General features: G+C 35.5%; 1 long non-coding RNA gene across 1 annotated transcript; it reads left to right on the top strand.

The window, feature by feature from the left end:
• The first annotated feature begins 9,252 nt into the window (after positions 1–9,252).
• On the top strand, positions 9,253–11,546 carry LOC106177820 (uncharacterized). Its single transcript, XR_015333257.1, has 3 exons — positions 9,253–10,279; positions 11,001–11,075; positions 11,321–11,546. It is a non-coding gene; the product is annotated as an uncharacterized LOC106177820 (long non-coding RNA).
• Positions 11,547–12,949: the final 1,403 nt, after the last annotated feature.

The raw sequence follows: 12,949 nt of genomic DNA, 5'->3' as shown, positions 1-12,949 counted from the left end.
TGTGAACCCATCGGTGTCTACGCTCCTGCTGCCGTCATCACCATAACTGTATCGCCGTTCCGCTTGCCTCGGTAGAGCAGGGATCGATTTTTCCTCCACCACTTTTTATAGTGAGGAATGACGACAGCAGTCTGTATTTTATCTGAGATCTCTAAAAACAATGCAACAGTGCAATCTGTGCAATCATACTAGTGCATGGCATCCACAAATGAATTCAGCCTGTGAAAGAACCAATTCAATAATAGCACAAACTTTGAGAGCATATTGTGATAAAGATCAAACTAATTGGCCTGATATACTTCCGGGAGTAATGGTGGCATTACGTGCAACTCCTTGTACTCAGTCCACAAAGTTTTCTCCATATCATTTAGTTATTGGATGAGAAATGCGTACACCATTAGATAGTGATTTAATCCCTGAACATCATGAAAATAAAAATCTTCATCAGTACATTGAAGAATTGAAAGATACCCTTAAAATGGCAAAAGAAATTGCAACAAAGAACAGAGAAGCATCTCAGAAACAGTATAAAGCAAGGTATGACCTTAAATCAAAGCAACCGATTTATAAAGTAGGTGATAGAGTTTGGATATATATACACCAATGACACCTAAAAGATTAAGTTCTAGATTGTACACCAAGTACAAAGGACCATATTACATTACAAAGATATTATCAACAGGGTGCACGTATTATTTGAGAGATTGTAAAACACACAAGGAACATAAATTGCCTGTTCATGCAAATAGATTGAAAATGTATTATGACCCTAAAGATTACAACAAATACAAAAGGCTGAATGAAAGTAATTATGAGCAAGACAACAAATCAAATGGGAATAAAACGACCAGTGAAACACAAGATAGAGATATTCATAACACAGAAAAAGCGGAACTTGCATCAGACAGTAAGCAAGATGCGTACAAATATTATGAAGTAGAAAAATTGTTATGTTGTAAGAATATAAACAAAAGACAACATTACAAGGTTAAATGGAAGGGTTATAAGAATACTTCCTGGGAACCTGAAGAGAATATTTCAGATGCATTAAAAAGAGAAGGAAGACGAAGAAAATGTAGAAATTAAAAAGGAAACACAATGATCTATCTCTTTGAGACGAGTTAGATAATCGATACACTGGTAAATAAAAAGATATTACATACACATTGTAAAAGAGTACACAAAGGTCAAATGTATAATTTGGACTATACAGTGATACAGCTTAACTGAACCCTAAATGTAATCCGGATTACTATTTTTCTGTCTACTCTATCTATCTTATATCCTATGTTTTTTTTTTTTCTCAAAAGAGGCTAAGTTAAAGCACTGGAAAAACCAAGAGCATTTACCTTTTAAATTAGTGATTCTATGAATTCTCATTAAAATGTTGTATCAATATCAACAGGCTTAGTAGTGACAAATATAGACAATTATTTTTCAAAATTAAGTTTTGATTTTAACATTTATGCTATAAATAGTGAATTAGCAGCATTAGTATCAAGATTGTTTGCACATGAAATGATGGCTAATTCTCAATTCTTATTTTCATTTCAAAATCTACTGATGGCATGGATTCAATTGACAAAAGGACAATTGTCTTCATTTTTAATTTCACCTGAAGAATTAAGTAAAGTACTTACCGGAATTAAAAAAGAGTTACGTACAATGCCAATCCCTATGGAATTAATTCACTCTGACCCAAAATATTATTTCCACCATGCACAATTTACATACGGATTATTCAATTGTTCATTGTTGATATATCTTCAAATCCCTGTAGTATATAATGCACATATTTTGGAAGTGTACTAAGTTATTACGTTTCCGGTTTCACTTAATCAATCCACAAATCATACATCTCAGATTCTGAATCTTCCTAAATATTTTGCAATAACCAAAGATAGACAACATTATGCTCTTCCTGATGAATTTACTTCAGGCCTACCCAACTACCAGACTCGGCACCTAAGGATCCTGAATTAACCGGTATATCGGACCACACTACCCGTTTTCAAGGTGTGTGTCAGATCGCATTTCGGATTATCATACCCCAGAACAAATTTTGTAGGACGACTGCGGGCTCGTCCACGCTCGGCTGAACAACCTTAAAGGGATAATAACTCTTCGTATGAAATCTATATTTCATAATAAAAACATTGTGAATAACTCATAGAAATATAACATTCTGTTTTACGACGAAAACAGCAGTTATAGCTATTATTCTGATATCTGAGCTTGTCTTCAGATCATGTGACCTCTGTTGATGGCTATACTCTGTTATAATCTTTTAAGAGATTTTAACAAAAAACCAAACTTTTTAGAAAAAAAATGGGGACTAACTTTGAATGTATAAATGGATTCATTAATCATCGGTAAGTAAGGGAAAATTGTTGTTTACTCCAGGAAAATTCATTTTTTGGCCAAAACGAGGAGTTATTATCCCTTTAAACAATACTCTTACTTTAGAGTACTCTATTTCATTGTCTCTGTGGGGGTATATGGAGACTTTACGACATTCGGTTTGAATGTTTTAACCACTTTTAATAGGGCTTTTTTTTTTTGCATTGTATTAGATTAATGTGGCAGTCTAAGGTTCATGTAGGTGGCTTTCAAATTTATGCACCCAGTTTTAAAATCATATAGCGATTAAATACGACAATCGTTTACTATCCAATCAAGGTGACAGCCGAGCGTGGGCTCATCCTGTCGGTGTTCTGACTGATACTCCGAAATGCCATCTGACACACACCTTGAAAACGGGTAGTGTGGTCCGATATACCGGTTAATTCAGGATCCTTAGGTGCCGAGTCTGGTAGTTGGTTACGCCTGTACTTGGAGGCATTGCAAAGGTAGTCATCTAAAACTTTGCAGTTATAACATGCCACTCTTGTCTGTTATTTAGCCAGATTGCACTTGCATTGTTTTTAGAGATCTTAGATAAAATACAGACTGCTGTCGTCATTCCTCACTATAACATTACTCTGCATGATGGTGTTGTCACTGTATGCCTGTGTTTTTGTTTATCTTATGTTTGCTGTCTATTCTGTATTGTTACTGAATGTGTTTGTTCATATTGAGATGACTGTGTACGACTTCATTTTCACTCTTTTTCCTTGTGTTCATTATCATTACGTTGAACATTACTGTTGTCACTGTACATTTAAAAATTTTTTCTAAGGCCACACTTTTTTATTTTTATGGATGACATCCTGCGCACACACCGATTTCCATCTGTTCTCCAAAAAAAAAAACAAAAAAAAATCCCCCCCCCCCTCCAACGAAGTTTGTTGTCGCAAACTTCGTTATTGAATTTGCCCGAAAATTAACCTTTTGCGCATGCGTATTATCGCCACGTGGAAATATGGCCGCTTTGCCATGAAATTCATCTCTAGGATTACTTTCAAATTACACGACAATTAATTATGTAAAGTCATAAAGAGAATGGGGCCGTCGTTTTGGATTGTTATGCCATTGATATTGGGCATGGTGATATCCACTTTTCTACAATTATGCGAAGGGCTGGCGGCGCCCAGCGATTATCGCCCAGAAAATTTCAGTGACTTCTGTCCAAAGCAGCACATACCAGGTTTTTTTGTAGCGAAAAAAGGGTCGACAGGGCATCAAGGTATTTGGTGGGCAGAAGGTCGGTCAGGCCACCCGACATTTTGGCTGCTTCGTGTGAGTCGAAGTAGACCAAATGGCATCGACCGAAACGACTTTTATAGATTTGGTGGTATTAAGCATATCTTAGCATCATTCTTTAAGATTTCTGTGAAGTGTTCATAATGCTTTAATATTCTGAGAGTACAAATAAAGAAACACCGTTTGTTTTAATATTTGTCTTATTGATTGTTATACCAACAAAATGCATGAAATAACCTAAATAGATTTGGTAATATGCAGCATATCTATCAGGTCCATAGCCAGCAATTTCAAAAGGGGGGTGCTTTTTCTGAAAAATTGGACCTTTTTTCCAGGAAAACTTCATGTACCAAGATCAAATTTTACCCAGAGTGGACCTTTACCCAGCAAAAGGGGTGGTTCTTTCCACACACCCCCTCCCCCCCCCCCCCCCCCCCCCCCCCCAGCTACGGGCCTCTCTATTCATGACTTTTTTTACCATTCTACGAAGTATTCACAATGCTTTAACATTTTGAGAGCATGGAAAAAGACACATTGTTAGTTTGATATGTGTTTCTGTGGTAAATTTGTGTTTCCAGCTGTGTACTGACAGAATTCCTTTACTTAAGCAGCATTTTATTTTTTTTTGGACTGGTTTTTTTTTTTTTTTTCGCCCTCTCGCACTGATTTCGGGGTCCCAAGAGGATGTCATCTATAAAAATAAAAAAGTGTGGCCTTATCACTGTGTATGTCTGTTTTGTAACTGTGTTTGTTTCTATTTATTTTGATTATTCTGTTTGTTGGTATTGTTACTGTTTGTGTTTGTATTTGTGAACACTGTGTATGTCAGTTTTGTCACTATATTTTTTGGTAATTATTACTATAACTCTGCATGATGGTGTTGTCACTGTATGTCTATGTGTCTGTTTATATTCTGTTTGCTGTTTCTATTCTGTATTGCTACTGAATAAGTTTGTACAAATTGAGATGACTATGTATGTCTATGTTTTTACTCTTGGTGTTGTTAATGTTGTTGTTTGTATTTATTGTGAGCACTGTGTATGTCAGTTTTGTCACTCTATTTGTTTGTAATCATTACTATTACTCTGCATGTTGGTGTTGTCACTGTATGTCTATGTGTCTGTTTATATTCTGTTTGCTGTGTCTCTACTGTATTGTTACTGAATATATTAATATATATTGTGATGACTGTGTACGACTTCCTTTTCACTCTTTTTCCTTTTGATCATTCTCATTACAGTGAACATTACTCTTGTTACTGTACACGTCAAAATTTATTCTGATCACTGTGTATGTTTATATATTGACTGTGTTTGTTTGTATTTAATTTGATTACTGTGCATGTTTGTCTCATCATTGTCCTTGTTTGTATTTATCATGACCACTGTTTCTATTTGTTTTCTCACTCTATTTGACAATGTTTGTAATTTTTACTATAACTCTGCATGATGATGTCATTTACTATATGTGCGTCTGTTTATGTTCTGTTTGCTGTGTCTATTCTGTATTATTACTGAATGTGTTTGTATACATTGAGATGACTGTGTACGACTTCGTTTTCACTCTTTTTCCTTGTGTTTATTCTCATTACAGTGAACATTACTGTTGTCACTATACATTTCAATTTTTTTTGTAATCACTGTGTACAGGCCCGTAGCCAGGGGGGGTTCGGGGGGTTAGAAAGAACCGCCCCTTTTGCTGGGAAAAGGTCCATTCTGGGTAAAATTGGATCTAGGTACATGAAGTTTTTATGGGAAAAGGTCCACTTTTTCAGAAAAAGAACCCCCCTTTTGAAATTGCTGGCTACGGGCCTGGTGTATGTCTGTTTTGTGACTGCGTTTGTTTGTATTTATTTTGATTACTATGTTTGTTGGTGATGTAACTGTTGGTGTTTGTACTTATTGTGAGCACTGTGCATGTCAGTTTTGTCACTCTTATTTGTTTTTATTCAATACTGTTACTCTTTTTGATGGTGTTGTCACTGTATGTCTGTGTCTGTTTATATTCTGTTTTCTGTCTATTTTGTATTGTTACCGAATACATTTGTACATTTTGAGATGACTATGTATGTCTGTTTACACTCTTTTTCCTTGTGTGTATTCTCATTGCGTTGAACGTTACTGTTGTCACTGTACATGTGAAATTTTTTCTGATCACTGTGTATGTCTGTATTTTCACTGTGTTTGTTTGTATTTATTTTGATTACCGTGTTTGTTGGTGGTGTTACTGTTTGTGTTTGTATGTATTGTGAGCACTGTGTATGTCAGTTTTGTCATTATTTGTTTATAATCTTTACTATTACTCTGCATGATTGTGTTGTCACTGTGTCCCTGTGTGTTTGTTTATCTTATGTATCTCTATGTGTCTGTTTATATTCTGTCTGTTGTGTCTATTCTGTATTGTTACTGAATGTGTTTATATTCTGTGATGACTAATTATGTCTATGTTTTCACTCTTTTTCCTTGTGTTCAATCTCATTGCGGTGCACGCTACTATTATCACTGTACACGTTTTAATGTAAATAAATATTAAAATATTTATTTTGATCACTGTGTATGTCAGTTTGTCACTCTATTTGTTCTTAATCATTAATTACTATTACTGTGCATGATGGTGTGTGACTGTATGCCTGTGTGTTTGTTTATCTTATGTTTGCTGTGTCTGTTTTGTATTGTTACTGAATGTGTTTGTATATATTGTGATGACTGTGTATGGCTATGTTTTATACTCTTATTCCTTGTGTTCATTCTTATTATGGTGAACGTGACTGTTGGCACTGTACACGTCAAAATTTATTCTGATCACTGTGTATGTCTGTATTACAATCGATAGCCTTTGTTGCCTTATCTCTTGTTATGAATGGGACTATGAAAGTTTGTGGTACACTGGGATGGAGGAGACATAAAATTTATTTTGATCACTGTGTATTTCTGTATTGTGACTGTTTTTGTTTGTATTTATTTTGATTACTGTGTTTTTTGGTGTTGTTACTGTTTGTGTTTGTATTTATTGTGAGCACTATATGTACGTCAGTTTTGTCTGCCTTATTTGTTTTTATTCATTATTATTACTCTGCATGATGGTGTTGTCACTGTATGTCTGTGTGTTTGTTTATCTTATTTTGACAGACCAAATATTAAATCTCCTATCATCTGTGCCCGAGACGAAGAAACACCCTTCCAATTGTCAGTAGAAGACACCCGGCTTGGTCTTACTAGATTGAAAGTAAGAAAGAAAGCAGCACGTCCGGATGGGATCACACTTAGGCTGCTAAAATTATGTGCCGATGAGCTCTCTGATGTATTGTGCAACATCTACAATTGGTCTTTATGCTCTAGTTATGTGCCAAAAATATTTAAACAATCTGTGATAATACCTTGTTGTTAGTCATCACTGTACGCGTCAAATTTTTTCTAATCACTGTGTATGTCTGTATTTTGACTGTGCTTGTTTTTATTTATTTTTTTTACTCTGCATGTTTGAGTTGTCACTACGCGTGTTTGTATTTATTGTGAGCACTGTGTATGTCAGTTTTGTCACTCTATTTGTTTGTAATCATTACTATTATAGTCTGCATGATGGTGTTGTCACTGTATGTCTATATGTCTATTTATGTGTCTGTTTGCTGTATCTATTCTGTAATGCTACTGAATGAGTTTGTACATATTGAGATGACTATGTATGTCTATGTTTTCACTCTTTCCTTGTGTTCATTCTCATCACGGTGAACGTTATCGTTGTCACTGTACATGTGAAAATTTTTCTAATCACTATGTACTTCTGTATTTTGACTGTGTTTGTTTTTATTTTTTTTTCATTACTGTGCATGTTTGTGTTGTCACTACAAGTGTTTGTATTTATTATGAGCACTGTGTATGTCAGTTTTGTCACTATTTGTTTGTAATCTTTACTATTACTCTGCATGATTGCATTGTCAGTGTATCCCTGTGTGTTTGTTTATCTTATGTATATCTATGTGTCTGTTTTTATTCTGTTTGCTGTGTCTATTTTGTATTGTTACTGAATGTGTTTATGTATATTGTGATGACTATTTACTGCTATGTTTTCACCATTTTACCTTGTGTTCATTCTCATTGCGGTGCACGCTACTATTAACACTGTACATGTTAATGTATATTTTGATCACTGTCAGTGTATGTCAGTTTTGTCACTCTATTTGTTTGTAATCATTACTGTGCATGATGGTGTTGTCACTTTATGTCTATGTGTCTGTTTATATTCTGTTTGCTGTGTCTATTCTATGTATGTTGTTACTGAATGTGTTTGTATATATTATGATGACTGTGTACATCTTCGTTTTCACTCTTTTTCCTTGTGTTTTTTCTCATTATGGTAAACGTTACTGTTGTCACTGTACACGTCAAATTTTTTCTAATCACTGTGTATGTCTATTATCTTGTTTTTCTTATTATTTTATTTATTATTACTGTGCATGTTTGTGTTGTCACTGTCCATGTTTGTATTAATTGTGAGCACTGTGTATGTCAGTTTTGTCACTATTTGTTTATAATCTTTACTATTACTGTGCATGATTGTGTTGTCACTGTATCCCTGTGTGTTTGTTTATCTTATGTATCTCTATGTGTCTGTTTATATTCTGTCTGTTGTGTCTATTCTGTATTGTTACTGAATGTGTTTATACTCTGTGATGACTAATTATGTCTATGTTTTCACTCTTTTTCCTTGTGTTCATTCTCATTGCCGTGCGCTCTACTATTATCACTACAGGTTAATATTTATTTTAATCACTGTGTTTGTAAGTTTGTCACTCTATTTGTTCGTAATCATCACTATTACTGTGCATGATGGTGTTGTCACTGTATGCCTGTGTGTTTGTTTATCTTATGTTTGTTGTGTCTGTTTTGTATTGTTACTGAATGTGTTTGTATATATTGTGATGACTGTGTATGGCTATGTTTTTTGCTCTGTATTATTACTGAAAGTGTTTGTTCATATTGAGATTACTTTGTACGACTTCGTTTTCACTCTTTTTCCTTGTGTTTATTCTCATTATGTTGAACATTACTGTTGTCACTGTACATGTGAAATTTTTTTTTCTAATCACTGTGTATGTCTGTTTTGTGACTGTGTTTGTTTCTATTTATTTTGATTACTCTGTTTGTTGGTGTTGTTACTGTTCGTGTTTGTATTTATTGTGAGCACTGTGTATGTCAGTTTTGTCACTATATTTTTTGGTAATCATTACTATTACTCTGCATGATGGTATTGTCACTGTATGCCTGTGTGTCTTTTTATCTTATGTTTGCTGTGTCTATTCTGTATTGTTAATGAATGTTTTGTATATATTGCAATGACTGTGTACTTCTATGTTTTCAATCTTTTTCTTTGTCTTCTTTCTTTTTACGATGTACGGTACTGTTGTCACTGTACACGTCAAAATTTATTCTGATCACTGTGTATGTCTGTATTGTGACTGTTTTTGTTTGTATTTATTTTGATTACTGTGTTTTTTGGTGTTGTTACTGTTTGTGTTTGTATTTATTGTGAGCACTGTGTATGTCAGTTTTGTCACTCTGTTTGTAATCATTACTATTACTCTGCATGTTGGTGTTGTCACTGTATGTCTATGTGTCTGTTTATATTCTGTTTGCTGTGTCTATTCTGTGTATATTGTTACTGAATGTGTTTGTATATATTGTGATGACTGTATACGACTTCGTTTTCACTCTTTTTTTTTTTTTGTGTTCATTCTCATTAGGTGAACGTTACTGTTGTCACTGTACACGTCAAATTTTGTCCAATCACTGTATATGTCTGTATTTTGACTGTGCTTGTTTTTATTTTTTTTCATTGTTGTGCATGTTTCTGTTGTCACTACGCATGTTTGTATTTATTGTGAGCACTGTGTGTGTCAGTTTTGTCACTATCTGTTTGTAATCTTTACTATTACTCTGCATGATTGCGTTGTAAGCGTATCCTTGTGTGTTTGTTTATCTTATGTATATCTGTGTGTCTGTTTATGTTCTGTCTGCTGTGTCTATTCTGTATTGATACTGAATGTGTTTATGTATATTGTGATGACTGCTATGTTTTCTCTCTTTTTCCTTGTGTTCATTCTCATTGCAGTGCACGCTACTATTAACACTGTACATGTTAATATTTATTTTAATCACTGTGTATGTCAGTTTGTAACTCTATTTGTTCGTAATCATTATTATTACTCTGCATGATGGTGTTATCACTGTATGCCTGTGTGTTTGTTTATCTTATCTTTTCTGTGTCTCATCTGTATTGTTACTGAATATATTTATATATTCCCAGATAGCAATGAGCGGTCGGGCCGACGTCGGCATTGGTTGGCACGGTCGCGGTCGGCAGTCGTTGTCGGGCCGACGACTGCTTCACGCCGTTGGCCCGACGTCGGTATAACGGTGGCTCATCAGCTGTGCGTCTGCCATGGCCACTACTGGTGACCCGACTTAGGGCCGACGACTGCTTCACGCCGGCGGCCCAACGTCAGTATAACGGTGGCTCACCAGCTGTGCTCGATTTGCACTAAGCGGCCAATTTCAAATTGAGGTCATCCACACTAAGTGGCCATAGATCGTTGCAAGTGCACTTGACAGTTATTTCATATTTTGCACCAAATTGTTAGGTAAGTATTTACTTTAAAGTGTTTATGTTTTTCGTACTATAGGTGGAGGTTTATTTGTTGTAGATGAATTAACGCAAACAAGCAAATCTTTCAATAATTTGTTAGTCGTAGCTGCAGGCAGTTGGCGTGCTGCGTTCCACCTTTGAACCAACGTCAGGGCGACGTTGGGTTTCCAGCAGCCAAAAAGATTTTCCAGCTCAAATTGTTTAATGCTTTGAAAGACATTTCAATTACCACATTTCATGTATAGACAATTTATAAATGTGAATGAGCAACGTTCTAGTACATTTTTTTGTACTTAGGAGTATATATTGTTTATATTTTCTCTAGTTGAATTTGAAATGCTAATATAATAGGGGTATATAGCAAGGCTGCATTATACTAACATGTAAACTTATAATGTCAGCATGGGTTTAACACTGGATTAACCTTATGGCATACATTCCAAACTGAGTTTAGCATTAAGGGGTATAATGTCCGCTCAGATTTTTACAGGTTTTCTTTTCAAAAATGGACCTCAGTAACCTAAAATATCCAGAGGTGGTTCTTTTAGGGAGGGGGGGGGGGGGAGCCAAGTTTAAATTGAAATTTTTCTAGATGTTTAGTCAAATACCCACAGGGTATGATATAATAATGTTTCTTGTTGGTTTAGGCTCATGACAAGGCATTTTGTGCACATTACAAAGCCACACTTAATATGTATCTCATATTTTTCTTATAGTCTTCCATCATGCATTACTACCTATTTGTCGCCTGTGTTGAGCAGTCAATCCTCACAAGAAAATACACTTGAAAGGTATGTGTGAATATAGTTAAAGTGCTGAATGTGCCATTGCCATGGTAAGATGCAGTAGTTTAACTTATATCATCCCTATCAATGGATGAAGGAGTAAACAACTATTTCTTGCCTGCGACTCTCTTCTGGAATTAAGTACATTATTCTTCTTAAAATATATGCAATGAAATGTGTGAAATTCTCCATCTATGTTATTAACTACACTTTTTCGTCCTCCATTATATTTGAATTTTTTCCCGTTTCAGCATGAAGAAACTGCTCACTGAAGTTGAGGTACTGAAAGGAATGGTGAGGACTAATACCTTATACCTAAAAAAGATTCTGGAGAAAGAAGCAGCTTCACTAGAAACAAGTGAAGATCACCTTCTTAAAGAATTTGATCTGCCTATTTCCAGTGAAGTTGCTCTTGAGAGGGCAGAGGAACTGTTGGAAAACAAACCACATAGGCAATGCATGGTAAGTTTTAAAATGACATTTGTTATATTTTGCTCAGTATCCAGTATTAGTATCCTGTTAAATTGATAATTCAATAATAACCACTGGAAAATAATTACATTATTTCGTCTACATTTCAAAGTATACATTAACAACTTCATTTCAGTATGCAACATTACGAATAAGCGCGGGTGGATTGGATGCGAACTAGGAAATAAGTCATTAGAAGACAACTGAAACCAACGGTTCAATAATACGATAGAGAAACATGGATTGCTGATTCGTTGCGTCCAAAATCGAGCGTACAAAACTAACCTGTCCGTCCCTGACCTCATAAAGTTTAGAACATTTCACATCGCAAATAGAAAAATAATAGTTGGAGAAACGTGGATCAGTATCATGCTAGATTCCTTAAGCTTGGTTTCAGTTGTCTTCTTAGCCGTTTTTTTATTTTGCATATCAGTGAAATAACATATGATATTAACAGTGACTTTTGTATGTTTTATTGAATTAAGTGTGAGTTCTTTAAATTTTTTTCTATTCTCTTTACAGAGAGAGAAGCAGCCCAGGCGCCGCAGCTGCAGCAGAGTTCCTCAGATGAATCTTAGTCATCATCATCATCATTCCTCTTCGTCCCATGTGAGAAGCAGAGAGAGAAGCAGCCCAGGCGCCGCAGCGGCAGCATAGTTCCTCAGATGAATCTTAGTCATCATCATCATTCCTCTTCGTCCCGTGTGGGACATAAGGCCACAGTCACTTCTTTCCAGCGTAGTGTCGTAGTCAAAGATATGATGCAAATCTTGCGACTCACAGAGCGTCATCTATTTGATAAGATGTTAACAGTACCATCAAATGTACGTCGGGGAAACGAGGCAGAAATGAAAAGACAGAATTAGACACCACCGCTGCACTATAAACAACAAAAAACTCTTCGTGCCTGTGGGACAACTCAACACTCGGCTAAAGACATCACCGTCACCGTCTTAAAAGACGGATCGTCGTACAGAAATGTATTAGAACACTAGACACCTTGAATAATGGACTCAGAAGGGACAATAGTTTCTTAAATGAATATAGATTTTTTATATGTTACGTTTAGCGTTTAGGACGCTTTTGCAGCATCGTGTGCCTTTAACACATCATCGACACCACATACCCCAGGAGTTTTTCTTCACCATTTTTTTCATGTCTCTGAAGAAGGCCTAGGGACTGAAAGCTTGGATTATATATGACATCTGTAAAGTAGATCTTCAGAGATGCATCTGTAATAATACTTATTTTCAATAACTAATTGAATTATCGTTATTAACTCACTCAGATTTATAAAGATGTTTCTTCACAAAACATGATTCACATTGTTATTGTACCACCAGCGTTAGCGCTGGCGGTACACATGGTTTCGGTCTCGTCCGGATCGTTCCGCCGGCTCCGCCGGCTCC

This window comes from Lingula anatina, chromosome 2, assembly GCF_051362555.1.
Source record: "Lingula anatina isolate TDL-2025a chromosome 2, LinAna3.0, whole genome shotgun sequence".
Lineage (NCBI taxonomy): Eukaryota > Metazoa > Brachiopoda > Lingulata > Lingulida > Lingulidae > Lingula > Lingula anatina.
The sequence above is the reverse complement of the archived record's forward strand: the minus strand, read 5'-3'. Positions and strand labels throughout refer to the sequence as shown.